Raw genomic sequence first — 23,811 nt, 5'->3', positions numbered from 1 at the left:
GTAATTTGCTGAAAAGCAAATTATAGAAATATGGTACAGCTCAAAACACACCTCAGTACATGGACATTTTGTCTGTTGGTTTTTGGGGACTGCACTAGCGTGATAATATCTGGACCATCCCTGAAATGTAAACCCAACTAAAGAATGGGAGATGTGGTTAAGAATCTATGGGGAGATTTTGAAAGGCAAAAAAGGAGAGAAAGATGCAGGTTCACACCAAAGCTTGAAGGACAACTTTAAAGGGTTATCAGCAAACATGGATGAAATATTCATCATCAAATAATTATGGACAATTGACCCGAGAATGGCATGCAGATTAAGACTATGAAGAGGAACTTGTTCTTTTTAACCCAAGGAACTCCTAAACAACATATGGGACTTGTTATAAGTTACCATAAGGAATTAATTGCCTTGCCCTCATACAGGTGCGCAGCATGGCAATGGCACATATTCGTCTCTCTTGCTTCCTGAAATGGTATAAGCAGCATAACAAGTTAGAAGAACTTCATACTTAAACACTTGCACATGATTCTGTCTTTACATCTCATGTGGATGTCAGAAACTTATTCCCTCAAAACTAAATTTATACCTTTGCAAAAACCAGTCAGGCCCAGCTAGGCTGAATTGAATAATACCTTCGCTTGATTTGATTAAATTGTATTTGTTTTACAGTCTGACGTGATTAAACATAGTTAGCCAAGGAAATAAAACAGATTTTGTTTTACATGTAAATACTTTTCATTATAAAATTCAATGAGGAAATGTGAGCATTTCTTGTAGTTGAGGGGGCTAACAGTTTGACATGCCAGCTTTTTCAGACTAAGGAGTAATTTGGTCCCAATTTTGACATCACTGACAGTGGATTAGCGTCCTCCTCTGTGCAATAGCAATAACACTTAGATTTATATACTACCTCACCGTGCTTTACAGCCTTCTCTAGGTCAGCATATTGTCCAAACAATCTGGGTCCTCATTTTACCCACCTCGGAAGGATGGAAGGCTGAGTCAACCTTGTGCCCGTGAGACTTGAACTGCCGAACTCCAGGCAGCTGGCAGTCAGCAGAATTAACCTGAAAAGTACTGTATTCTAACCACTGTGCCACAACTGCTCTTATGGCAACATATGAAGGTGCCAGTTCAACAAACACATCCTGTGTGAAATATTATTTATCCATTTTGGTGGAAGCATTTTTGGTGTTCCAAAGGGCTTCCAGTCTGAAAAGTTTACAGCAAAAGCTTTTAATGAGCTTTGTTTCAATGCAGCCATCAATCTGTTTTTCTTGATCATACAGACAACCTATCAATGACAAAAGATTTTTATGATAAAGGCTTTCAGAATCTGTCATGCTAACATCTTGAGATTCAGACATTTCTAAAGCTAACACACAATAAAATAAAATTGGAGTGTTAGCTTCCAAACTAATCTGAAATAGAGGCAATCGTTGGCTTACATCCATTCTTTAAAATGACTATTCATAGTTGCTATAGTATTGAAAAGAACAGATATATGATTGATCTTTGAAATTCCAAGTGCTGGTATGATGTCACAGGGATGCAATCACATGGCCACTATAACAACTTTTCATTTGCAAAATTAATGGGGAAGCTAGTGGGAAAGTCACAAGTCATGTCAGTAAGTGTCCCTGGCTTTCCTGCACTTGTGTTGCATCTTCAACCCCAGAGTCTTCTTGTGTCATGCATCACCATGTCCTCCATTCCACAGCCTCCTGCAACTTGCGCATGACCTTTGCTGGGCCTCCCAGCTGCCCACCTCTTCGGGGGTCCCCGAGCTTCTTACCTGGGACTTCAACTGCTCCCTCTGCATCTTGGGATTATAATGGCAATTGGGATTGCTGGATTTGTTGTTGATGAGTGATGTAGTCATATAATTTCACACGTTATGACCAGATTATTTACCAATCAGTTGTGGGATTCAAACTTTTTTACTACCAGTTCTGGGGGTGTGGCTTAGTGGGAATGGCAGGGAAAGGATACTGTAAAATCTCCATTCCCACCCCACTCCAGGGGAAGGATACTGCAAAATCCCATTCCCTCCCCACCCCACTAACCTGCTTTCCAACTCCGTTCTCCTGTGCAGGACAACAAAAGAAGACCCAGTCGGTCAGCTGGGACTCGGGAGGCAGAGAATAGATGGGGGGCAGGGCCAGTCAGAAGTGGTATTTGCCGGTTCTCCAAACTACTCAAATTTTTCCTCTTTTCCATTGTATTAACATTAATTTTTATCCATTACAGGTAATTCCAGCATTTTATCCAATGCCTAATTAGTGCCCAATTCTGTATATTATTCCAAATTTAATCTCTGCTTTCATATAGTTCTTTTATTTCCAGTTTTTTATTTACCTTGTATTTTCCTCTTATTTCCCATTTGCCGCTATTATGCTTCCAAACAAGGGCTCTTTCTTTCTGCTTTTCGAGGTTGTCAAAAAAGGTTCAAAGTTCTTTTGTCTGGTTACATGCTGCTCACCACTTCACCGTCCCAGCACACACTTAAATCCTGGCAGCTTCCCATCTTCAGGGCAGCCATTAAACTGTTGCTTCTCCCTGTCTTCCAGGGGAGTATACCAAGCCAAGGAGGAGAGATTCAGCTCCCCTTGACCCAGCTGGCAGTCTCCCCCTCTTCCCCCACCCCTTCAAGGTGGGTTAGATGAATCTGGTCCCTTGAGAACCCCTCTAACAGGGCAAGCACGGATCAAAGCCGCGCACGATCGTGGTCTCTGGTCCGTCTTCGACGGAAGCACCACCAGAAACCTCAATGGAAGCACCACCGGAAACCCAAACTACTCAAAATTTCTGCTACCAGTTCTCCAGAACTGGTCAAAACCTGCTGAATATCACCTCTGTTACCAATGGTAATCCCAGTCCCAATTACCATCATAACCGAAATACTACCTGTACTCTTCTTCCTAATTTGTTAGGCATACTAACTACATCCTCCTTAAAGAGGTCACAATGTTGAGAAGTGTAAAGCTTCCTTTGCTTCTATCCTTTTGGTTTGGAAGCCTAGGGATCAATTTTACCTCAAACAACCAGCTTTTATGGGCCTTGCTTTTGGAAGAAGACATGAAACCAATCCCCATTTACCCATGCATACAGTGCAGTGCAGTATATGTTTAATAATTATGCTTTCATAAGGAAAGAGAAGAAAAGGAGAATCCAATTCAAGGTGGATGGATTCTGTTAAGCCTGGATTCCCCAACGGGTGTTAAGGAAAACAAACTAAACAGAATGTACAGCGAAGTCAGATAGGAAGACAGGTAAATGTGTGAGATAAGTTTTCTAGTTAACACGCAGTAAAAATACATATACACTTGTGCTATCAAAAATATAGTTTATTCCATTTAAGAATTATAGCATAGTCAAAATAAACGGTCCATTAGTCATATATCAATTTCAGTCAAGTCTTGTCGGGGATACTCTATTTGCAAAGTCCATGTTGAATAGCCAATGTCAGTTCACTTACAATAAATCAGTCCAATCTTTATTTTCTCTCCATTGAGAAAAATCAACACTCCTTCTTCTCTCCCCGTTTCAGCAAGAACGCAGTCATCAATCCATCCAGTAATTAGGGATCAGTAAGCCAGAGAGAGCGAGCTGCAATTGCCTCGCTTCTTATATAGTGCTTTTACAACCACACCCTTAATTACATTCTTGCAGTTAAAGTTATACACACTTTAACTAACAAACCATGATACCTTATTTATTATTTTTACCCAAACCAGTTAGGGTAAACAATGTTATCCCTAACAGACTCAGTTAGTCTTAGCAGGATTACCAGATTCTGCTAACAGTTTTTTTCCTTATGCCATCCGTCTGGCAAATTTGCTCATTTTTCTCGCCATGTACATGTATATATCCGAACCAGACTGTGTTGTTTCTCTGTGTCATATAATATATGTGGGTATATTTTGTATTTATTTATTTTGTCGTGTTTATGTAGTGTATATTGGAGGTAGTGACCCTTTGAGAGCTGTATGCAACAAAATTTCATTTTAATGTATGCCATTTAGTGTACATTCAAAGTGACAATAAAGTTAATCTAAGTCTCAAGTTGGAAAACATGAAGGACAAGGTGAGGAACAGATCTTCACGGGGCAAATTAACCTATGTAGTTGCTAACAGTTGACAGTGACTCGATGGCACATAATCAATCAATCAATCTGCTGGATGCCAAGAATCAATATTTAGCTGAGATCTGAATGGGGGGAAAAATGTTTCTGTCCGTGCAGAGGTGCACGCACATTTTGAAACCTCTACTTCTTGTTATTGAACAGCAACCAAATTCTCAGCACTGCCTTTTGTCAATCAGCTTGCCTCTTTGTGCCTGTTTATTATAATTGAATTGGTGGTTCGAACTCCTTGAACTTTGTGTTCCATTAAAAACTGCACTGGGGCTGATGGGCCAGCAGGGTACCCAAGAAATGATATGTTGGCAGGAGCAGAGCGGAGAGGGGGGGAGCGATATCAAGAAACAAAAGGCTTTTAACTTGTCCTCAATATGAACGTGATGGACTTCTTTCAAAGAGCGCTGAGGCTTTCAAGAATCGCAGGAGTGCAGAGGGGTCACCTATACGTATTTGAATTATTAACACATGTTTAAACATTAAAGAAAGATGTATTGATAGAATATCAATGTGTTTAATTATTTACTTGCCGAAAGTGAAGCATGGAAAGAAATTAACTGTTTATTGCTCCACATTAAGAGATGGCCTTCTTGGAGATGCAGCATAAAAGGATTTGTTAGTTTTAATAAGCCTGTTAATAGCTTCCAGAGTAGATGATTTTAATGTGGAAGGGAAGCTTAGATGCTAAGAATGAAAAGGAAAAGCTTTTAAGTTGGACAAAGGCTGTTTGTGCAGTTAGGTCCAGAAGGTTTTAACCTACTCAGCCAGAAGGAGAACAAATTCAGATACGGTATAAGATTAGGGTCCTGATCAGTCAGTGATTTAAAAAAATCACATTTCAAGGAAGAGCCTAACCATAAGTTATTGTATGAACAGAGTTACCTATGTTTCTGTTCTGTAATTCTATATGAACAGAATTACCAACAGAATTCTCAGGGATATAATATTTCAGTGGTCAGAAAAGATCTGTTTCTTGCAGGAAAAACATTCATCCGTGGGTTCAGGACTGAGTTATCACTTATGTAAGGTGAAACAAAGCAACAATTTTGAGCAGTGGATTGGATCAAGTAGTAAACTATGGTAGAGCCAGATCCAGAGGTGGTATTCAGCAGGTTCTGACCAGTTCTGGAGAACCGGTAGCGGAAATTTTGAGTAGTTCGGAGAACCAGCAAATCTCTGACTGGAGATTTTACAATCTCCTTCCCCTGCCACGCCCACCAAGCCACACCCATTGAACCGGTAGTAAAAAAAATTGAATCCCACCACTGACCAGATCCCAGGTTTATCTTCTATGGATCAAAGCAAACACTTCAGCCTTGTTTGTTCCTCTGCTACTCAGCTGGGTAACAGGACTTAAGAAGGAGGAATACAAGTAGTCCTCAACTTGAGCCCAAAACTTAGTTTTTAAATGAATCTGGTTTCCCCATTGACTTTGTTTGTCAGAAGGTCACCAAAGGGGATCATATAACCCTGGGACACTGCAACACTGCCAAAATGTGAGTCAGTTGTCAAGTATCTAAATCACGTGACCTGCAATGGTCATAAGTCTGAAAAATGATCATAAGTAATTTTTTTCCAGTGCCCTTGTAACTTCAAACAGTCACTAAAGGAACAGTTATAAGTCAAGGAGTACCTGTATGTCCACATCCATACCTGGTCCATAGATTTCAGTTCTGAAGCAGGAGTGAAAGATTCATGCCCAAGAGATAGCTGCCTCATCTTCTCAACTTTCACCAGCTTTTAGAGTGAAACAAAGGGGCGTGCATAAGCGCACCAACGTGCCTACCGTCCCTGTCCTATTGTTTCTCTTCTTCTTCTTTTATTTTTCTTATATGTACCCATTTCATGTATTCACAACTATGTATACACTTATACTTATTATCTTGTAAACAATTGGCAAATCAAATAAATAAAATAAATAAAGGAATTTTGAACCCCAATATAGACATTCAATTTCCTTTTTAAAAAGTCAGTAGAGGGAGAAAACTAGAAAAATCTTTCTAAACCCTCTGATGGTTTGAAATATAATTCCCAGTGACTAGAGTTTCTTCAAAATAAAATGAACTTTCCATCTCATAGGTCTTAAATCAAGCAATGACATTAGCTTTATTGATGCAACTTATTAATACAATTTACATGGCAACTTGCAACTTATGCCATTCACAGATTGTGATTCTGGGTGGCTAACGTTGGATAAAAATATAGAACCAATAAACATTAAAAAAAATACAGGAAGAAAACACGATACAATACAACTGAACCCAGATTTTTGCATGTTTACATTCCCAAACAATTTACTAAATGGGCTCATTCAACATTCTACCTAGATCAATGCTTGGGTGTGGGAAGAGGTTCTGAAGAACTATGGAAGGCCAACAAGGATAAAGGCCATATAGAAGGGTAAAGACCATCCACAGTTTTGGGAGTTTGCTGTTCATTGTGACAGAGAAGACCCAATCCTTGCATCTCTTTAGATAACATTATTTCATAGAAGGTACCCACAGCATACCCACTATGTTGGATCTGGTGGGACAAATTGATAAAATTGGAAATAGGCAAGACTTTATAGCAATCAGCACTTTGGATTGCATCCAGAAGCCTGTCAGAAGGCTACAAAATAAAGTATTATATTATCATGCACTCATTAACTACACACACAGTACTGTCATGTAACTACACACACTGCTGCATTATGGACCAATTGTAGCTTCTGGATGTTCTTGAATAACAGCCCGATGTGAAGCTCATTCAATAGTTCCTGCAGGAAATAAGGGGCCCTGAGCAGAACCTCCTAATCCAGGAATGATTGATGCGCAGGATGGAATTGTACAAAGGCCCCTTTGGTCATGGCTGCCCCTGCTCCAAGCAGGAGCGGTGAATCTAAAAGGGGATTAGATATACTTCTGTGCCCATCCAGGTTTTTGTTATAGTGTAGATACCAGGTTGACCCTATAATCTACTACAGATCCTGAATGAAAGAGGTTAACAGATTAAAAGAGTTGGAAGGGACCTTATAGGTCATATAGTCCAACCCCCCGCCCAAGCAGAGGCCCTACAGCATTTCTGACAAATGGCAGTCCAGTTTCTTCTTGAAAGCTTTCAGTGATAAAGCCTTCTATTCTGAAGGCAAGCTGTTCCATTGGTTGATTGTTTTCACTGTCAGAAAATTTCTCTTTATTTCTAGGTTGAATCTCTCCTTGATCAGTTTCCATCCATCATTCCTTGTCTGGCCTTCTGGGGGCTTTGGAAAATAACTTGACCCCCTCTTCTCTGTGGCAGCCCCGCAAATATTGGAAGACCGCGATCATGTCTCATGATATCATGATATCTCAGGCAGGGGTGGGATGCTACCGGTTCTGCCCGGTTCTAAAAAACCAGTAGCTCTGAAGAGCAGCAGGCACTGAACCGGTTCTGTGTTTGCTGCTGTTTGGCCCACCCGCCCGCCTGGGCTCTTACCTGTCCTAAACGTAGTCACTGGTAGTAACCCCTGATCTCAGGATATCATCAGGTCTAATTACATGTTTGTTTGCCTGCTCTTCAGTAACAGCAACTGCACATCTGGGCCAGAGGATCCAGTGACTGGGCATTGGGATAGCACAATTTGGTGGTACTGATTAATATTGTTTGCGCCAAATATAGGTAGTCCTCAACTTACAACAGTTCAATTAGTGACTGTCTGAAGTTACAACAACACTGAAGAAAAATGACCTAGGACCATTTTTCACACTTACAAGCATTGCAGCATCCCCAGTTCAAATATTTGGCAACTGACTTCTATTTATGACGGTTGTAATGTCCTGAGGTCGGGGTGGGATTCTACCTGGTTGGACCAGCCCTATAGAACTGGTTGTTATGATTCTGCCCAGTTCGGAGAACCAGCAAATCGTGCCCCTGGCTGACCCCGCTCCTCCCCACCCACTCACTCCTTACCTGGCAAACTTGCCTGCTAAGTTGCTATTTTTCCTTCCCCCACACCAACCATCAGTTGTTCTGCTGTACTGGGAGATTTAGATTAGCTAGAAAGCAGGAAATCGTTGGATTTCTTGCTTTCTAGCTAACCTAAAAGCAGAGCTGAATCTTCCTTAGGACTGAAGCTTCTATTTTTCAGTGCAGACTCAGATAGCAGATTGCAGAATGGTAGATCTCTGAGTGAATATGTGATTCTGTGAGCAACTCAATCTGCCTGCCTGCTTTGCCTGCTTTTGGGTAATAGTTGCTGTTTTTTTAATAAAAAATTCAGTATTTACATAAATATTTACAGTATTTACATACAAGCCACGCCCACCCAGTCATGTGACCACCAAGCCACACTCATAAATTAGGCCACTCCCACAGAACAGGTTGTTAAGACATTTGAATCCCACCCCTGCCCGAGGTCTTGTGATCACCTTTTGTGGTCATCTGACAAGCCAAGTCAATGGACAAGCCAGACTCACTTAACAACCATGTTACTAACAACAACTACGGAGTTTCACCTAACAACTGTGCCAAGAAAGATTGTAAAGTAGGGCAAAATCCACTTAACAACTGTCACACTTATCAACAGAAATGGGCTCAACTGTGTTCATAAGTCGAGGACTACCTATACCTGTGATGGCGAACCTATGGCATGCGTGTCACAGGTGGCACGCACAGCCTTCTCTGTGGGCACGCGAGCCATCGCCCCAGCTCAGCTCTGCTGCACATGCACACATGTCTCTTTCCAGCCAGCTGGTCTTCGGGTCTCTGCTGTGTGTGCCCGGGGGGGGGGGGCAGGGTGCATGTGGGGGGGTGCACATGCGGGGGACATGCATGCCTGGGAGATGTGCACGCACAAGTATGTGTGGCATGCGTGGGAGAGGGTGCATGAGCAGGGGGCAGGGCGCATGCACGGGGGACACACACACATTGCATTTTGGGGATCCATGCATGCACACTTTGGGCACTCGATGCCGAAAAGGTTAGCCATCACTGACCTATACTAATACAGGTATTTTGGGGGTGGGGATGGGAATCCCACTTTTTCAATCCCACTTCTTCTCTTTATGGAATACAAGGCCGCATATATGAGGAGCTCTGACCACCTCTCATCCCGTCACTGCTCAACATAACTTTAGAAAAACGGTTGTGTGCTTCTCCACTTCTTTCTGGTTCAGTGTCTTCTTATGCTTTTTCAGTGAGGGCTCAGATAAATTTCTTTTCTTAAAAATGTCCTTGATTAATTATAGGCACGGCTAAGTGAGTGAGGGACTGATTGGAAATGCAGTGCTGGGAGAGACCTTATGATCTCTCCAGCAAAATCAAAACATTCTGCATTTTCAGATCACTTTACAACCATTAACTAAGAATGCTTTGGAGCACCCTTGGGAGGTTGGTCTAAGTATGTTGTTATTATTAAGTAGACTTTTGGTCTTCTGGCAAGATTGCTCTCTGTGGGGGCTGACCTCTCATCTCTGATCTTGCTGCCAAATGCCTTTAACACTGTTTGTCTTCCAAAATACAGTAGGTTGTATAAACCACTGACCAGATTACCATTTGACATATTGTAACATGGAGTTCTCCACGCAATCATCACAAAATCTCCAGAACCATAAAGCCTACAAACTTGAAATTTGGCACATATGTTCCTCTTGGCTTCTAGGTGCTCGCTAAGAAAGGATTTTTCGAAATGACCATCAGAGCATTAGTATTTCATTTATTATTATTAACATGCTCTGATGCTAAGGAGTTCTACTCCCTCTCTCTGCCTGAAAATAAATCTGTTCCAAATGCAAAACCCCAGCAGAGGAGCAGAGTTTCAGTTTCAGTTTTAGTTTCAGAGTAGCAACCAGCTTTAGTACAGAACAGTTGAGCTAAGCCTTGCCCAGGCTTCTTGCTGTCTCCTTCTTGTTCACACAGCAAATACTGTTTCACTTTCCAAACAGCCCTCAACTCTCTCACACACTGACAGGACGCTAACCAGTTAAATACCGATGAATGCTGGTAGGCAGAGGCAGAATTTTTTCTCCTTCTTTTCCTCCCCTAAAACTAAGCCCAACTACATAGTTTCATAGCGAAGCACGGTTATCGAGCTAGTCTTTGATTAAAAAACAAACAAACACTCTCTTCCTGCTTATCTTTTGTATTTTGATTCCCTTTTTGATTATTTGTTCCTTGAGTGGGACATGCTGACAACAACAATGGTGAATGTTCTATTAAGGATCAAGGGACTGTTTTAGATGGAGAAAGACAATGACAACAGATGAATGAGGAAATACAGTCCTTAGTGTTTCATATAACCTATGGTTAAACTTTTACTGATCATTGATCCAGAGTTGTTTTCCTAATTTTTATCAAGCCAGCTTCTGTCCCACACCGCCCCCATTTTTATCCTTTGTAATTTTTGTCTGGTTGATGCTGTTTTACTGATTTGCAATTGTATTTCTAGGGATGTCTTATTTCACTCTGTATGTAAACTGCTGAGAATCCACTGCTGAAGTGGAAATGTAGGAAATGCCCAAATAAATAAAAGATATTGAGTTAGATATGAGAGTGTTTTCCAATACCGACACTCAAAGAATGGTATTCTTTTAGATCTCATTCTACATGGAATAGAAATTGTCAGAGACAATAAGCTGAAGGCCTATAAGCGTTTTGCACAATGAAAATATTGTATTGCTGATCAATAAAATAGGATTTAAATTCATTTCAGCATCACATTTATTGATTTGGGACAAAATAATTATCAAAAGTCAGAACTTTTGACAATGGTTTACAAATTACATACCGTATGTGTTAGAATGCATTGGACAAAAGCACAATATTGTATTCCCATACTTACCACTCTTGGTTCTTTTCTTCTACAGCACAGAATTATTGGTTGCATTACTTCTTAGAACATAGAATAGCAGAGTTGGAAGGGACCTTAGAGGTCTTCTAGTCTGGGGGTCGCCAACCTTTTGGACCTCAGGGACCACCAAGCTCATAATTTTAAATCCCGTGGACCACTAAGATAAATTTTGACTGACGGTGGCTTGCTGCCGTTTTCCCAGGGTCTCTGCAGAAAGCAGCAGAGACCCTGGGAAAATCCCCAAAAAAGTCTGCAGGAAAGTTCCCCAGCCCATTTTCCTAACCGGTTGATCATTCTTTATTTGGGATCTCAGGATATCGTCTCCAGCTCCGTTCTCAGGGGGAGAGAGAGACAGAGACAGAGACAGAGACAGAGACAGAGACAGAGACTTTTGGCTTCATGCAAGGAAAGCAGCAGAAGCAGCAGAAATCTTTTTTTCTCTCCCCCAAACTCCACCAGAAATGAGTCTTTGTGAGACTTGTCATGCCAGTGCAGGCTCTTGGAGCAAGGATGTCTTGCAGGGTCTCAAAGACTCATTTCTGGTGGAGTTTGGGGGAGAGAAAGAAAAACTTTTGCTGTGTTCCTTACGTGCAGCCAAAAGCAGAAGAAGAAAGAAGCGGAAAGAAGCAGCCCGGTGGCCAGGCAAGGTGCATGGGATGAGTGGGGCAAGTCCCCCCTCCCCCCTTTCCCCCCTTCCCCCCTTTCCCCCCCCTCACTACCTTGTGTTGTTCGCAATGCAAGCAACGCAAGCCTTGTGTTCCCATGCAGCTTGGATTAATTGCTTTGGGGGTGCTTTGGGGGTGACATTTCTCTGCGGATCACCAAAATTTTCTTGCGGACCACCAGTGGTCTCAATCATCTGTCAATCATACTATCCTGTCAAACACAGCTTATTTCTATTGCTGTATGTTCAACATTGTATCAGATTTGATGTTATCAAGCTGGTGTATTCTTTGCTTGCCCTTCTTCTTGGTCTACTAAACATTCCTAGCATCATTGCCTACTCCAATGAATTTGCATGCGTAAATAACATGGCTAAAGTAGATCAGACATAGACTTATGATTTTAGCTTCTTGGGATGCACCTAACTTTTACTTGGACCAAATTATGATGTTCTATTTATTTATTTTTATTTATTTATTTGATTTGTCAATTGTTTACAAGATAATAAGTACAAGTGTATACATAGTTGTGAATATATGAAATGGGTACATATAAGAAAAATAAAAGAATAAGAGAAACAATAGGACAGGGACGGTAGGCACGTTGGTGCGCTTATGCACGCCCCACAGACCTCTTAGGAAAGGGGTGAGGTCAATAGTAGACAGTCTAAGGTTAAAGTTTTTGGGGTTTGGGGAAGAGACTACAGAGTCGGGTAGAGTATTCCAGACATTGACCACTCTATTGCTGAAGTCGTATTTCCTGCAATCAAGTTTGGTGCGGTTTACTTTGAGTTTGTATCTGTTGTGTGCTCTTGTGTTGTTATGGTTAAAGCTGAAGTATTCATTGACAGGTAGGACATTGCAATGTATGATTTTATATACCATGCTTAAGTCGGACCGAAGACGGCGTAATTCGAGGTTTTCTAGTTTTAGAATTTCGAGTCTGGTGGCGTAAGGTATTCTATAACGGTAGAAGAGTGGAGAACTCTTCTTGTGAAATACTTCTGGACTTTCTCAATTGTGTTAATATCACATACGTGATAAGGATTCCAGACTGATGAACTGTATTCGAGTATTGGTCTAGCAAATGTTTTGTATGCTCTGGTTAGTAGTGAGATATTACCAGAGAAAAAGCAACGTAGGATTAGGTTAACAACTCTTAATGCCTTTTGGCTATGTAGTTGCAGTGAGCTCTAGCACTTAGATCATTAGAGGTGAGTATTCCCAGGTCCTTTACAGAGCTTGGGTCATCAACAAGATCTTGACTATTCAGTTTGTATTTTATTTTCTGATTTTTTTACCAATATGTAAGACAGAGCATTTATTTGTTGAGATTTGGAGTTGCCATATGTTAGACCATTCAGATACATAGTCTAGATCTTTTTGAAGGGTAGTAGTATTGTCTGTGGTATTGAACAGCTTTACATCATCAGCGAAGAGAACGCAATTGCTCTTGATATGATCACAAAGGTCGTTTATGTAGATTATGAAGAGAGTTGGTCCTAGAACACTGCCTTGGGGAACACCACTATTGACAGGTACTGGATTTGATAGGGCGTTCCCAATTTTGACCATTTTTGTCTGTTTGACAGGAATGCTTCTATCCAGTTATTCAGTTGTCCAGAGATACCATAAGATTTTATTTTTAGGAGTAGTTTGTCGTGTACCACTGAATCAAAGGCTTTGCAGAAGTCTATGTAGATTGCGTCTATTGCTTTGCCCTGGTCGAGTTGAGTAGTCCATATGTTTTTGCAGTGTAAGAGTTGCAGATTACAGGATAGTTTTTCTGAAACCAAATTGTTTATTGGAGAGTAGGTTGTTTGTCTCTAAATGGAGGATGATGGATTGGTTAATAATTGATTCCATGACTTTACAGGTGACGCAGCATAAGGAGATTGGTCTGTAATTTTCAACTAGGCTTGGGTCTCCCTTTTTGAAGATGGGAATGACTGTGGCTTGTAACCATAGGTTGGGCAAGGAGCTGGTTCTGAAAGATCTTTCAAAGATTATGCTTAGAGGTTTGGCTATGGCAGCGGATAGTTTTCTTAAGAAGTAGGCACATATTCCATCCGGTCCAATAGATAGAGATGGTTTTAGGTTGCGTAGTGCTTTTTCAACGTTGTCTACTGTAAAATCGATATGTATTAGATCATTATTGTTGTCTGTGGTACGGCTAGGAAACATTGGGCATGATCCATTACTGTTTACAAACACTGAGCCGAAGAATGTGTTAAAGATGTTGGCTTTAATGGTGTCGTCGCTGCAGTCTTTACCATCAGGTCCTATCAAGGGAGGGATGGACCTTGAGTCTTTTAGTTTGTTGTTTACAAAATTGTAAAAGCACGGGTGGAATTGGTGCTTAGAAGGTTTTCCTCTTGTTTAATGTGGTAATTGGTGCATTCGGTCTTTATCTGGTGGCATAAATTTTTATATCGGTTTTTGAAATTAGCAACGTGACCAGATTTGTTTTTCCGCCAGAGTGATCTCTTTTTGGATTGAAGTTTCCTTATTGATATGGGTAATCTGCCTTTTTGTTTTTTTTTGGAGTTGTTGTTGGAACATATAGTTTGATGACTCTTTTGACTTCAAGTAAAAATATGTTGTAATGATCTTCAACAGTATTGCATCCAGTGAATAGAGATTGCCAATCGAGGGATGAGAGATCGTTATCTATAAGATCATAATTGCCTTTTTGAAGTTACAACTAGGGATGACATCGTTGTGGTGATTTTTGTGGGCGTATGTTGAGGCAAAAGTCAATCATATTGTGATCACTACTGGAAAAGGGTTCTTTGGTTTGTATTCGGTAAATTAAATTCAAACTATTGCAGAAGATGAGATCGAGGCAGTTGTTCAGTCTAGTGTTGTTGGTTACTAGTTGTTCAAGACCTAGATTTGTAATAGCATTGAAGAAGGTTGTGTGTATGATTTCAGTTGTACAATTATTTAGGGTCCAGTCAATATGAGGTAGATTGAAATCTCCAAGAAAGATAAAAGGGTATGGGCAGGATGTAGCCCATGTTAGTAGTGTATTTAGCTTGTTTATATGTTCGATGTCATAATCAGGTGCTCTGTAACATAGTAAGAATCAATTGTGATATTTAAGGATAGTTCACAAATGATGGTTTCAGGAAGGGCAAGCTCCTGGGTAACTTGGATATTTTTAGATGTAAGGATTTTTATAGAATATAGCAACACCACCTCCTCGACGATTTTCACGATCTGATCGGTAAACATGATAGTCTCTTACTGTGGTAATGGAGTCGGGGAGAGATGCATTGAGCCATGTTTCACAGACAAATATAATGTCGAAGTTAGCCATATTTAAGAGGATGAGAAATTCAGGTATTTTATTCACGAGGCTTCTTGCATTGAGTAGTTTGCATTTAAGTCCGGCAGCAGTTGGGATTGAGGTAGTTGGGGCGTGCGTGCCTAGTCTTGGGTGATGGTGGGTGGTGGGTAGTTTTGGGTGATGGTGGGTGGTGGTAGGTGGTTGAGGTAGGGGGTAGTGGTTGAGGGTAAAAGTTGGGTATTGGGTTGCGTGTCTTACTTTTGATGCAGTCAGCATGGTAGTCAATGTACAGGTCCTTCTCTCCATTGTCTAGACGGGTTTTGAGTTCGATGCGGAGTGCACGGGAGCGGGCACGTTGCTGTATGGTTAAGTCACAAACTCAACAACTTTATTCATGCCGACTGAGGAATTGTGGGAATTGGTCCATGCATCTTAAAGTTGAAAAGGATGAGAAACACTGTTCCAGAAGATCTCTATAATTCAGAACGAAAATAAGTTGACTAATTCCATTAGTTTGCATCTTTCATATAAACATAGGTCTTCCAGAGGTTGTTATTTCAAAGGAACTCAGAGAGCAATTTCTCCACTCAGCCTGTTGGGATCTCTTCTTTTTTACTCCTGTTTGGTTTTGTCATCTTGGTCATCTATTACTCCTTTATTTTTGTTTATTATAGTACTTTTTTCTTGTTTTTTAGCTATGAACTGCCCAGAGTCATTGCGAATCAGGCAGCCTATAAACAAACAAACATAAATGAATAAATTTTTTACCACAGGAATATATTTAAGTATTATTCTGAACAAGCACTTTGAAAACAACCCTTTTGTTTTATTATTTTATACTGTAGAGAAACAACAATGCATCACATGCCATCTTGTTGGGGTTTTGCTAACAACTAGATCTTCCCAAGACAAGAACTTTGAGAATGTAAGGCAAATACCCTCTACATTGAGCTGGGAAAAGAAAAACAAGCATGCCACTATACAGGGAAATGACAGAAGAGAATGTGCCATGTTTGAATCCAGAGAGGACTGAAGTCAGGAAAATCAATCTTGTGTCCAGCCATTTGTAATGGTCATCATTGTTAAGTTAAAATAAGGATTTAGTCTAGACTGGTGGTGTCAAGTTGATGGGAAGCTTCAGCCTGGTGATGAAGAAGCTTGGCCTCTTTGAAAGATCATGCTAACAATGATCAGATCAAAATAGAATTGGGTACTAAGATTATTATTTAGGGGTTTTATCAATCCATGTTAAGATAGCTGGAAAGACTTAAAAATGCATAAAAGTTTGTTATTCTTACATATCATGGAGATTAGTGTAACTGATGGCAATAGACAGATGGTTAACTTTTCCAACCACGGGGAGAAATACTCTAGCAAAAGAACTGATAGCACTTTTCCTTATTTCACATTCCCAAAGTTTACACATACACACACACACATAGAGAGCGGGGATAGGAAGGTAGGTAGATAGGCGGACTGATTCTGGGTTTAATTTTAATAGTCATCCTAAAGCTGTGGGTATGTCCATGTAGAACAGACTGTTTGTATCTAAGATAACCAGAGCAAGGAAAACTGAATGACTGCTGTTCTGCTCTTCACTTTCCATTCTGCGCATCTGTTTATTATTATCGTTTATTATTTACTCTTCAATTCTGTCATTTGAACAATGACAACACCTTCTAATATGGCTTCAGGGAAAAGAAAAAAAAAGATGAATTGGCCTACGGGGAATTAGGAAACTTGTTTATGGTACAATTATATTTCAGTGGAAGTTTTTCAATAAATCTTATTGCTTTCTTTTCCTCCCACCTTGGCTGCTATATTAAAGCCATCAAGCTGACCACAGATTTACTAAATGGAACTAGAGAGCTTACTTAGCCTTAAAACCACATAATACCAAAGTGATATTTTTTTTTAAATGCTGGCATTCATTATGAAAATAATCCTCTAGTGGCAATAGACTTCAAGCTTTTAAACATTCTCATTGTGAAGCATTCCAAGGCAAAGGAAGGGAGAAGATAACATCATACTAAAAACACATTATTAAGAAATAACATTTCTTAATTTAGAGTGAGGAAAAATACCCGGTAACAAATTAGAATAATGCTAGCACAAGGATATATGGCATACCTGAACCAAATTGAGGATGGTGCTGCCTCCTGTCTATTCAATGATTTGCATTTTTAGAACAGCCTTTGTTTTTGGAAGGAAAGGTGGCATTGGCACCCAGGTAAGATTTCGTGACATAGCCAGGGAACTCCGCAGCTTTAGCCTAAAGCCTGAATAGGCAATTTGGTTTGATTTGGTTAAATGTGAAATGAGCCTAACACATGCATTTAAGGCAGGGGTGTCCAACCTTGGCAACTTTAAGACCTGCGGACTTCAACTCCCAGAATTCCCCAGCCAGCCATGGATGGGTCCCTAACCCTTCAAGTCAGGAAAGAGAATATGTTAACTCAAGAAGAGCAATGGATACTAGTTTGACAGAGCTAGTGGACTGTATTTTAAACTTGGTCTGCTAGCAGCTTCTTAAACAAGAGGATTGTAGTGCTCAAGATGTGCCTCTCTGTACAATCCCAGCTGGTATGTTTATTTGCAGATCTTTAAAAAAATGACAGTAGGCTTCCAGAAATTTATTTTCAAAGGAAATCAAATTGGGGATCTCTCAGACTTGTCACTGTTTCCAATGGAGTGGAGAAATAATCTAAACTAGCTGCCTTATGATAAAAGCTAAACATTCATAAGAATGTTTCTCCTCCAAGTTTTTCTGGCCAGAACTTGGCTCTATTCATTAAAATGGGAGTCTGCCTATGCTCAAATAAAAACGCAATATGATTCATCCACGACAAATAAAACACATTCATAAGAGATCTTGTTTTAGATTTTACAGTGCCCAGATGGAACCTAAAGGAGTTCAGTGTTGTTGCTGTTGTAGTAGTGGTGGTGGTGGTGATGGGAGGACAAGTTTAGTATCTGTTCCTCCTCTTAGGCCCCTAGCAGATAGCTAGAAGAAAAATAATGGTTTATTCTGTTGGAAAATTAAGTGTTGGAGAACTGCAAAGAATTCTGAGCTTTTATCAGCTTGTATAGATGGAATCAATATTGTACATGCACAGGGTTGAATGATAAAAGGATAGAAAATCAATGTTTGTTTCACGGATGTTCCTTCTCCTTGCAATGCTGCTGAAGGGCTGTGTGGTTCAATATGCAGTTTATAAATTGTCAATTGCTTCCTATTGTTTGGCACCAAACTGGTTTACAGCAGTAATTGAAATATTTAGCACCATAATACCGAGGTCCCCAATCTTTGCTTTGCGGACTTTGCTGGCGAGGGGAAGAAGATATGGTTCTACACCAGTGTTGGGCAAGTGCATGCACAGCTGCATTCATGCAAGCTGCTCATGCAAGTGGAGCTGCTTGCACATGTGCACTCCTCCACTGCTTTTATGGCCCGGTTCCAGAAGGGCTGTGACCTGGTACTGGGCTGTGGCTCGTGGGTTGGGAATGCCTGCCATAACGCACAAGGACTGACTTTCTGAGCGAGAATCATAACATTTTCTCTTTGGCTTCAAAGCATCCAAGTTGTATTGCTCTTTTGAAACAGATTAGGCATGCATTTACCATTATTGTATTGCAATTATTGTATTGTTCTTTTCAAGTTTAGTTTTTATTTCCTGCTAAGCTATACAAGATACACAGAGGCAAAGTCTTTGCAAGCGCCAGACTTCAATTTGATAAACTTCTTACAAATTTGAACTGTGGTGTCTTATGATAATCTTGTAACTGTAGATGGGTGGAAATAGATGATAGTATGGTAAGCAGAGGCAATGAGGTGGGTGAATCTTGGAGTGCGATGTGATGTGATCTAAACTATCATGATGGCAATTTTCTTCCAAAGATCTTAAGATAGGATTACCAGTTCAAGGTCATTACTGCCCCCTAAAGCTTTAACAATTAGCTTATTTATCTATGTATAGTTAGAGCTATCGGGACACAGAGACAATAGATCCAATACAATACATTTAAAAAAAAATCTAAATCATCCTTGTCCCACTACGTCCAAAATTGACTTTTGACACACTTTCTTTTATTGCAAGCTAGAGTAGCTCGTAAACCACTGCCTAGTGCTTTAAACAGTAAGTGATCCATTAATGGCCTTTGCAAATAATCAAGGAGAAGGAGTATTTGCATAACAGGCTTTTTGGAATTTATTATGGAATGAGTTTAAACTGAGCCCTTACAATAGCAAATGCTCTCAATTAACACAGAGGAGAGTAAAATCACACATCTTTTTCAAGGGTGTCTGTGATCTATTAGTATTTTCCTGGGAGTGCGACAGTAATTTGTTCACCTTCTTTTCTCTGCAAACATCTCTTTTTAGGTGAGAAGTTAAATATTTATGAAACCCACTTGGGATTATTCCTTTTTCAGAGCCCTTTTCAGAGCCTTTTTACTGCCTCTAGGAAGTGCACATCTGTCTGGTTCCTGTAAAAGGCACTTGCTCAATTGATGAACTCACAACAATAAAAGAGACTCTATCCTAAACTCTAATTGAGTTGTGCTTGTGAGACTTTAATATGGTGGCTTTCCTCAAATGATGATTGTCAGGGTGAAGCTGCTTGCACTGTTAAGGTCAGTAATTTTTAAGGTCCTGGATCGATACCTCTTTAAAAAGGTAAAATTTCATTCAAGTTGAACATAACTTCTGATATCTAGATGGCCATATCATCTAGTTTTCTTGGCAGGCATGTGGAATTAATTTGCTATTGTCTTTTAGGGAGATTATTCCAACCCCCCTTCCCAAATTCTCAATCTTGTCTACAGCTGTATATTGCTAAATTTCCTATCCAAGTATTAATCTAGCCTAACTTTCCTCAACTTCCAAACTCAGTCAAGACTGGCCCTGCACCACCACTGAAACACTGCATAATATTGTTCCAAGTCTCATTTATAAGAGTCAATGGGAAAAACAAAAAGAGATTCAGAAATGTGAAAACAGATAAAAAACTTAGTCAAACATGAGAATATATTTTCTGAGCTGTTGTAAGAATACTGACATGTATTACAAGTTAAACATCCCAATTGTCTTTTATAGTATATACTTAGTAGCCTAGTAATAGTGTATCTCTTTTAATGGTACAATATATATACCCTACCCAGATTATTCTTCATAAACAGAATGGATGAAAATTTTGTTGAGACACATGCAAAAACCAGAAACTTAGAACAGTTTGGGAGGGATAGGGGAACACACTCTGTAATTGCCCAATCTATATTTCTTACATAGAAATATAATTATTTATTCATGGCAACTACAACATGTCAAATTTCTGGCATGCTCTTGCATCCTATTCTCTAGACTAAGGACTCCTCTGCTTTATAAGTTTTTCTTTTTCTTTTTTTGCTATGAAGAAAGAACAGAGAAGGCTGAGAGATGTACGGAAACAAATGTCATTTTATCATTCAAATAAAAGTGCTTGGGGTTGAGTTAATAATTATTTTAATTAAGCTCAACTTATATATATATATTATTTTATGGTTCTTTTTAATAGGCCCTCTTATATGAGAATATAACTCATCCTATTTAGGAAACAACCAGCTGACAGAGATTTTTCCCTATTAAATGTGGCTGGGTCCTTTGTCTAAAATTTTCCTTTGATTGCTTTGGAAGGGTATTTAGGGGGTTACAGACTATCTGCCAACATTCTCAGTTTAGAAAATTAGTTTTGGTTTCCAACAGTCCTATTCTTAAGACATCTTCATAGATTGGTTTGGTGTTAATTAAAATGATTAATTCCCCCAAGAACAAATAAACTTCACAAATACTGTATGCAGCTGTTCATTCTCAATTATTCTTTTTCAACAAATCACACTTTTGATGGGAGAGGAAGGTTGGTTCGTCTCCTAGCATATGCACAAATTCTATGCACAAGCACAACTCTGAATACACATGATCTCAGCTGCAAATATTTATCCCAAACTTAGTTGTCCTGTGAGCTTTCAGGAATGCATATCCTCCACCTCTATGATACCCTACATAAAATTGTAGGTGTCCCTCCTGTAACATGAGTGCCACATCTAGTATTTGGCAGAAAAGTGTTGGTGGAACACTTGCATAGAGGTAGAATGATGTGCAAGGCTGGTGATGGCTTAATGTCAGCCCTCATTTCCTGATCTCATTACATTATACTGCATAGCTCCATCTACCTCATATAACTAGAGGGAATGTGAATCGCAGGTGGTGAGAGGGAGGGTTCAATGAATAATTCGGACTTCTGATACTTCTCACTCCTGGTTTATCTAAACCCTGAAGTATCTTTTTTCATGGTACACAATGCGTTATAGGGCATATAACTCCTGGAGATTTAATCTTGCCTTTTCTAAGCACATAATAACCTCAAAGAACCTTGGACTCTAAATGTTTCTGGAAGCCCCTGAGAATGCTTGCACAATTATCCTCCATACTTTCAGCAGGCAATGAATAATGTTTGAGGAGTTGTGGGAAAAGCCATGGAGAAGATTTGGAAAAAGCAACCAGAAGTCATTAGGACAACAGGTACAGAAGAAGTATCTGTTAAGCATTGTAGGGTGTGGGCAGGATTTATTGGAAAGGGACTCAGACTGACTCCGCCCTGCCTTTCTGAGATATCAGAGGAAAGATGGGAAAACACAGGGAGGCTGTGATTCTGTTAGTGTAGCCTATCTTGATAAAGTATAGTTCTAGTGATCCAGTAGACTTGGTTTTCTGATCTGTTTACTTGGTAAGGCTGGTCTGGGTCAGTAGCCCCACCTCAACACAGCAATCTTCCCAAAGGCTGCAGGAGACCACCTGATGTTATTGTGTTGATACATTGGAACTGAATATTTTCATTTCGGTTCATTACTAGAAAGGGATTAGGAGGATTCTGAGAATGGGGACCTTATGTGGTGCATGAGTTGTCCACCCTGAGTTTCAGCACAGACGTTCTTTATGAAGAAGGCCAGGACATTATGAGTTTAAGTTTGCCATAGGTTAATACATGCATTGAAGAACTTTTCTTCTTGAGTAGGAAATGAGGCCAATATAAAATTTCCTCTCCACTCAGTGTCAATTTAGAAATGTGATAAAAGAATAGCAATAGCAACAGCACTTAGACTTATATATCACTTCACAGTGCTTCACAACCCTCTGTAAGTGGTTTATAGAGTCAGCATATTGCCCCCAACAATCTGGATCCGCATTTTACCGACCTTGGAAGAATGGATCAACCTTGAGCCTGTGAAGATCAATCTGCTGGCAGTCAGCAGAATTAACCTTCAATACTGCATTCTAACCACTGCCTCACTGTGGCTTGCAGGAAGCAATTGAATAAATATGTGCAGATCCTGGTGTTTTGTTTCTATTTAATCTTTCCACTAAAATTGTTCTACAGGGCAATTTTGGAGAATCCAACCTCCATTTTCATTTTATTATGGGAATGACTTCTGTAATAAGAGGAAGGAACATGCAAACAACATGAAGAAAAGTAGTTGCCCCATAAAAATATAATTACTAATTATGGCTTTGGGGAAGAATGAACACCGTCAAACTTTAGAAGGGTTTTAGAAGCCTTAGCCATTATATATCTAAATCTACTTTAGAGAATGATCATCAGCATCATCCCATGAATAACTCCAGTAAAGGATATTGGAGAATGGCAAGAACTGTATTTGTACAGTTGCACTTGTACTCTTTTTAGTTTCCATAGAACTGACACGTTGTGAGTCATTGTACCCTTAGTATGTACCATAGAGAATGTTCTTCTTTAGAAAAATTCCTAGGTTATTTTGATAAAGCAAACTGCAAATTTCTGTCCAAGTAATTCCAGCCAAATACAGAACACTCAAAAAGGATTTGTAAAGTTTAGTGTTCGTGTGATATTATTTTTTTCACTGATAGAAAAATCATGCTTGTTCCTTTGGAAATTAGCATTGTGGGAAGCTACCCCCCTGCCCTAGAAGAGTGAAATATTTTGAGAAATATTTTAAAAAGCAGGATAAAATATTTCCCCTAAAAGAAATAAAAATCTTAAGAGATACAGAAGACAGAAACTCAGCCCCAGCTCCCTGCCCGTCCCCCCCAAGCAGATACTGAGCTGGGGCAGTTTAGAAATGCAGATTTGGTAATCCATTACTCCCTGCAGCAAGGTCTGAACAAAGATAGTATTAACCCACTACATCTAGCAACAGAGCTCACCACATTGCACAATCTCCTATGGACATTGTATCACCCTCCAAACTTCAACCAAACTTAGCTCAGACAATCTACAGAGCCAGCTAGGACCCCTGCAACAGCCAATAGAATACATGTTCTTGCACAGGAACAGGAAGCTCAAATTCAAAGCCCAGGAGAAGATATAAAAAACCCTCACTCTCAATTCCATGTTGTCAACTGCCCAGAATCATACATGTTTGGTGGTTCTGCTTCATCAATAAATTGACCCTCTTTCCAATCATCCTCCACCTCCATTTTGTCTCCAGTGCCTTTCTCCTGGCTTGGAACTGAACCAGATGGATATTTCTTCCAACGGCATATTAAAATTCAGTTTGCTTTAGAAAGTCAATCTATGTCCTTATATGTGCAGAATTATTTTTGTTGAAACATTTTTCAACATTGCAGGGACAAGAAATGGAAACAGCGTTGAAAAAGAGCCTCAAAGTGCAAGTTAGTGACCTGCTGCTGAAATAGTCTGTCATAAAGAAAATGAAAAAAAGAGAAAACACCACCAGGTGAACACGGCTCATTTTTTTTTAGCTTTCATAACATCTCAACAATATGAATAGAAACCTCATTGTTTTTGCATTGCCCTCCGTGGATGTTTTTTAAACTGTAAGAAAAAAACTGAGGTGAATCCTGCTGCTGCAATTTGGTTCCTGAAATTCTATGCA

This window comes from Notechis scutatus, chromosome 2 (assembly GCF_049901735.1).
Source record: "Notechis scutatus isolate UNSWTSFEM ecotype Mainland chromosome 2, rNotScu1.2, whole genome shotgun sequence".
NCBI lineage: Eukaryota > Metazoa > Chordata > Lepidosauria > Squamata > Elapidae > Notechis > Notechis scutatus.
Note: the sequence above shows the minus strand (reverse complement) of the source record.